This window comes from Microtus ochrogaster, unplaced genomic scaffold (assembly GCF_000317375.1).
Source record: "Microtus ochrogaster isolate Prairie Vole_2 unplaced genomic scaffold, MicOch1.0 UNK11, whole genome shotgun sequence".
Lineage (NCBI taxonomy): Eukaryota > Metazoa > Chordata > Mammalia > Rodentia > Cricetidae > Microtus > Microtus ochrogaster.
In genome coordinates this window covers 6,500,981-6,507,971 of record NW_004949109.1, presented here as the reverse complement: position 1 = coordinate 6,507,971, position 6,991 = coordinate 6,500,981, and positions in this window count along the sequence as shown.

Here is a 6,991-nt window from a genome sequence, read left to right as displayed (position 1 = left end):
GAGTGGATTTCCTAGTGCTTTGTTGAATACAAATGAATTATCCTCATTCTTCTCCTAGCAGAGCATATAGGCCAGACCTCATTAGAATTCAATATCGCTCCGCTTTTCTAATGTTAATGTACCAGTTATATAAGAAATACGTGTGTGGGGGGAGGATCCCACCATTATGTTCAACGTGATATCATAATTCCAAAAACTGGACATAATCTTTGTTATAGGAAATTATTGCATTTTGCCATTTTATCTTTTGCTTCTAATGTAACTTAAATTTCCACTCTAATAGTGGATTATAGGGGCTTAATTCTTCGTGTCTCTCTTAAAGCTACAGTGACTATAGTACTAGCTTTATGGCTTTCTGCAAAAACAAAAAAACAACAAAATGCCGTGACTAAAGATCAGACTGTAAAGGCTGCGTCCATCTCACTGTGGAAGGAAATGCAGAGCATCATGGTAATAAACAACTGTACGAGTTCGCCACATCTAGGAATCACGCGGCACAGTCAGGCTCCGGGTCTTTTGTCTAGAGCGCTCTGAGAAGTCTGATGCAAACAGAAACACCAACACATAAAAATACAATTTATGCCCTTTTATCAAGCAAAGAAAAAGTTGGTTAACGTTTGAAAAGGGAGCAGTAATGTAAATTTATCGACAATTTTATCGTAATAATTAGATGTTTACAGAGTCTGGACATTGTGGCTAAATCACTTGGAGCACGTCTGTTTGCTGGGAGCTGTTTCCTGGGCACTGCAGCAGGTTCATTAGGAAGACGTACTGTATTAGGATTCGAAAAACCAGCAGCTCCCAACCCCCCTTTCTCTTTTATACATATATTTAAAAACTACAAATAATGCAGCAAAACACAGAATTTCCTTCATAAGGGGAACAACCTCCCCCCCTTGGCCTTGAAATAGCTTGAAAATAAATCTTGCATGGAATATCTTAACACGGGGCATTTGAAAGACCACTTCTAATGGCTCAAGTAGCTTTTAATACCTAGTGTAGAAATGGCGAGTTGGTTTTGACTAAGAATAAATTAGAGCTGTGTATTGGGGGTGTTTCTTATTTTATCCTTTTCTAAAAAAGAAAAAAAAAGGAAAAGGAAAAAGAAAACTCCGGCAGTATCTGCCTCAGACAATGCGTTTCTCAACGCACTTTCCGTGAAACAAGCTTCGTCTGGGTGGAAAGGCTTCCCTCAAGCAGCCTCCACGCAGGCTGATGGACTAAAATCGTACACTTGAAGAATCTGGCTAACATTGAATCTCTTCTTCACTCACCCCTTTTCCTGTTTTCCCTTCGTGCATTTCTATAATAAACCCGATGTGTTGTTCTGATCTTGGTTCCTGGATTTCCAAACGGAGCCAAAGGAGGAGAGATGACAGATTTCTCAGTTGTGCAAAAGTAGTGATGGAACATCAGAGGAAAAAAATACCTTGTGAGCAAAATTATCTCTATAAAATACATAAAATGGAGTTAATTTCATAGCGTGAAATGGGTCTAGAAACAGCAGCACACTGGGGCAATTATTTCAATATTTAAAATTTAGAAAGTGTCTTCAAATTAAGGTGCTGGATTCTAGGCTGTAATAAAACATTTCCAGTTTCAGCCTATTCTCAGGAGAGTTAAGTAATAATCAATACAGAGTATTTATTGCTATAAACTACAGCACCAGGCGAAGACACAGAAGCTCCGCTGTGATCATTCAGGGAGAGGAAGAAAAGTTCTTCCATCAGTCTGACCTCTAGTCTCTCACTACACAGTGCAGGCCACGGTCCATGGTGGTAATTTCCCAGAGGATAGGCGAGCGGTCAGGAAAACACATGGCACTGGCAACAGCTTCCCAGGTGAAGGCAGCAAAGCTGCAGTGAGAGAATGGTATTTTTAGAAAGCAAAAAATAACAGAGAAGAACAGGACCTTCTTCGTTTGCTTTTCAGTTCATAGGACCGGTTAATGGCTTAAGAAAACGAAGGAATCAGACTGTAAAGTGAGATTTTTAAGAAGTTTTAAAAATTAACTCCATACTGCAATGATATTATGAGACATTCCCCCAGCATTATGTCTTGTGGAATAATACTACAGATCACAACTATGAAATAAAAAAACAAAACAAAACAAAAAACCCAAATGGAATCTATGGGGACTCTGCATGGTCATAGCAAATACATTTAATAATCTTAACCTCTGATGGACTTTGATAGCTATACTTCTAAGTAACTCAAGACATGAGAAATGTTTTTTTCTTTAAAAAAATCAGATCATGAAAGCCATTATTATTTGAAGGAATATGCTCAATTTTTTAGATAATTTAAATTATTTAGCAGTCCTTTGCATTTTTTATTAGCTTTGCCTAAAGTTATAGCATTAAAGCGTTAAGGTTACATGTGATGAGGCTTGCCCTTATTTCTAGTTCTAGACTCACAAACTACAAACTAAAGAGCAGTGTTCCACTCCCAGGTTAATTCAATAAATCAAACCAACTCCTGCATCGCTATCTACCTGAAGAAAAGGTAACTCACACACAGACACACAGACACACAGACACACAGGGAAGCACAGTGCACTAACGGGCACCAGACAAAGGGAAGCTGTGTTAAGATCTTCCTCGGGGCATTCTGTGTCAGAACATCCAAAGATGCTCCAACAGATGCAGCTGACTGCTAGCAAGATGATGGAAAGACCAGTGCGCAAACTCTCAGCTTTAAGTATCAGGAGTTTATTCAGAAACTTTACAGACAGAGGCTGCTTGTAGATTCAAAATCTCCATTCACAGAAATCGACTATCGCTTGGAAGCTTGATTTAAAAACTCAGATCAGAGAACTCCAAACTCCTCGAGGACTGACGTTCAATGCCCATAAACTACCAAGGCCAAGGGCACATAGGCACTGCTTGCTGCCAGTGCCCGGCCTAGGCCTGCCCACTCCCAGATCCTTGCTTCTGGGGCCAAGGAGAAGTTGTTGATCGTTTTTATTTCAGTTCTCAGGTCTTCAAAGGCAGGAAGAGCCACTCTTGACACTGTTCCGATTTCTCAGATCCCTCCAGATATTACCTCCCTTGAGCCCAACCTCAGGCTTTGCCTAAAACACGAGGAGTGAACAGGGAAAGGATTGGGGTCCAGGGGACTCCAGGTCCTGTTCTGTCCTTCTCTCCTCGCCGAGAACCCCCCTAATCCGGGTAGAGTGTCCATCCCTAAAAGGGTAACAGTCATTCCCCGCTTCTAGAATTTAGTTCACCACAGATGGCAGTAACCGTACAGAAGATTATTCATGCGCAGCCTTTTACTCCTCTCACTTAGCAGCTTCAAGCACTTCAGAATCTTTTCTAGTAAATAAGAATATCAAAATCAACTTTCTTCTCTGAGCCAGTATTAAAACCCTTACACGTCCCTCCCCTTCTGTATTAATACACAAGAAAAAAAAATCCCAGTTTGTCTCCTAGACAGAACTCAAGGAAGGCAGACACAACAAAATCAAAAGATGTTTGTCTCTTAGTCACAGGACATGGCCTGGTTCACCCTCCTAAGAGCAGCACCAAGGTAAGGCTACCTGCAGCTGTTTTTCCCTGTGTTTCATCCTGTTTCATTCTGACGACGAATCTACTTGGGAAAGGCGGGTGAACTCTGTATTTTCAATGCCCCTCTTCTGCTGTTGGCACTTAAATATAATTATTCAAAGTGGAATCATTTAATTAAATAGGAAGAGAAATAGCGAGCCCAGAGACGATAGTAAAGAATGAATCGAAGATGCTGGGCAGCCAGAGAAGAGCTGCAGGAAGACAGCGGCACCCACTCTCGACGGCTGTGCCAGGCTTGCAGTTCGGGGCTCAGGGAACGGGTTCAGCAGTTAGGTAGCGATGACGGCTGTCATGGCTCATGCCTCGTGTGAACGGGTTCAGCAGTTAGGTAGCGATGATGGCTGTCGTGGTTCATGCCTCGTGTGACAATCCTGGGAAGAATGTGGAACAAGGAAAGGATGGAGCGACAAATGTCACAGGCCACAGGCACTGATGTGGGAAGGAGGAAGGAAGAACGCACTCGCCTGTGGAGGAGAGCTGGCTTTACACCAGCTAGGCCTGTTTGGTTCTCTGGGTGTCATCCGCTGTCAGGACCACCAAAGCCATTCACTTTGTCTTGGAAAGGACACTGTGGGTGCCAGTCGTGAAAATATTTCAGAGAACTCACCAGGGGAAAAACCGTGAAGGACTTAATTTTACTCCATCCTCTGGCTAGATTCTAGAGTGCTACAGTCAATGCCTGCTCTTCCACTACTAACCTTTCCGCTCCCCACGCCACCAAACCTCTGATCACAACAAAATACATCAATAAATATAAATCACAGCTAGGCGATGGTGGCGCACGCCTTTAATCCCAGCACTCGGGAGGCAGAGGCAGGCGGATCTCTGTGAGTTCGAGACCAGCCTGGTCTACAGAGCTAGTTCCAGGACAGGCTCCAAAAGCCACAGAGAAACCCTGTCTCGAAAAAAAAAAATCACATCAGAAAACTCCGTTTGTGGAGCCCTGTACAAGGGCACTGTGTGGGAATGCGGGTGAGCACAGAAGAGACTTCATGTGCAAACGGGCAGGACCTGGGTACCAGAGTTCAGTGGGATTCCCTAAGACAAACTCTTGCCTCAGACACCGCTATCACTCAGTTACAAGACTGCATGCATTATAATGTTTGTCTAGTGACTTTAAAGACAGAACAGTTCACAGGTAACATTTAAACTGACCTAAAAAAATAAATAAACAGCCTTGGCTATTAAAATCTATTCACCCCAAAACCTGATACAGAAGCAGTCAGGTTACAGCCCACTCTGGGCTTCCGTCAGGGTTCCTGGGGAGTCTGTTTGAGGAAGTGGGGAATGGGGTCTTCTTGACCCCGCAGCCATAGCTGACTCACCTTTGGCTGGGCTGGAGGCTGGGGTGGGGCGGGGTGGGGAGTTCCCACATCAAAGTGTGTTCGCTGAGGCTAGGAGAAGAGCTGAATTTGACTGCCTGGTTGTCTGGGCGTAGGGTGGCACCTTCTCATGTGTTAGACTGCAGCTATCACCACTGTCACCAAGGGACTGCCAAGCTCCTACTGTGTGCACTGTCTGAGTCTCCCACTGTACTTCTCAATTCAATGGTGCTGGGTTCAGGGGAAGGGGAGGGGGTGCTGGATCAGCCCACTGCGTTATTCCCTAGGACCCTGAGGCAAAATTTCTAATCAGGAAAATGAGTGACAAACAGAACTCACCACCTGGGCTGTTGCAAGAACTGAAAAAGTACACAGCATAACAAACAGCAAACACGCAGTGACGTCTGCTACTACTGTTAAATTGTTACCGGCACAGTGAACGTGCCAGGTAGGGACTGAGCAGTTTTATAACGGACTGCATGGGGCTGAGGGAGGAAGGCGGAAAGTGGGGATTGGCTTATTTGTGGGAACCCTGTCCTAGTCTTAGGCACTTGCTTGTAACTGGCAGACTTGGGGGTCATTAATTTCCTCCTCTGAGAGTACCCGTGTGACATTTTTCTCAAATGAGAGGTAAATTGCTGCTCGAGCTTCACGTGGCACCTGCTTTCACTCTAACAGGAGTGATATTTTTATATCACGGAGTTGAGGCCAATAAAGAGAAAACAGACAAGTGCAGCACATATATTACCGTTGTGAGGAATGGATAATAAAAAAGAAAACTCTGGAAACAAGGGGAGAGAGGCCCAGGGAGACAGCATCCATAGTTGAGGTGCTAAGAAAACACTGGGGAGAAGGGCTCTGGGGAGAAGTCTGTCTCCACAGCTTTCCATATGCACAGCGTGCCGTGTGCTCAGGCCCCTTCCAAATGTTGGGGTTGAAGCTGAGCAGGGGCATGTATGACCAGGGCTGGCTTCCACAGGGGCTCCTTTCATCTGGGGTCACAGACGTCCAAGTTAACATAACCATGTGACTTCTGAGAAAACAGAGGAGAGGGGAAGGAGAGGGTTTTTGTTTTGTTTTGAGGACAATATTAAATTATAGTTGGATCTGTGAACTTTTCTTCTCAGGATTGTTCCTTTATTGAGTCTTTTTGACATAGGATGATGCTATGTAGCCCAGGTTGACCTAGAACTTTTGATACACTCATCTCTATCATAGGCATGTGCCACACACTTGACCCAGACATTTCTATCAGACCCACGCACGATGACAATTTACAAATCCTGTTTTCAGGATATGAGGTAGGAAGATAGGCTCTTTGAACAATACATAAGGGGAGGAGGGCAGTGGTAACTTGGGATGGTCTGGAAAGAGGAGCTATATGTTTGTTCCAAGCTTCCCAGGGCCACCTGTGTCTCTCATTTGAAAGTCACACAACCTTGAACAAATGGCTAACGCAATGCCATAGCTCAACTTCGAAGTCACTTACACTCTCACTATACTTGGTTCCTGACGAACCTGGTGCTCACAACGATGTAGTCAGGAGACCAGCTGCTAAAGCCTCGGTGAAAAGGACTGCCTATGTACTGAAAGAGCATCCTTGGAAAGCAGGTTGCCAACTGCAGGAAGGTTGTGCGGTTTTGTTTCTCTTTCTGGGTACAGCGGTCAAATCCCTCCCCCTTCTTTTTTTCTGAGACAAGGTTTCTCTGTAGCTTTGACGCCTGTCCTGGAAGTAGCTCTTCTAGACCAGGCTGGTCTCGAACTCAAAGAGATCCACCTGCCTCTGCCTCCAGAGTGCTGGGATTAAAGGCATGTGCCACCACTGCCTGGCAGATCCCCCACCTTCTTAAATCTCAGGTCTTAACCTACTGTAGGGTATCAAGTTGGCTCCCAGGTATTTTCTGAAGCATAACAGATGCCCTGCAGCATGCCACACCACATCTCAGGGTTGTATCTAAGTGGCGAGAGTAGAATGTACTGGTAAAACATGGAAGGGTCCCTCAAATGTGGCATGAATGAAATGCCATTTCATGTTACTGTCATCACACCGCTCTGTGAGTGTGTCTGACATCAAAGGATTCTAACAAACAAACACTCCGG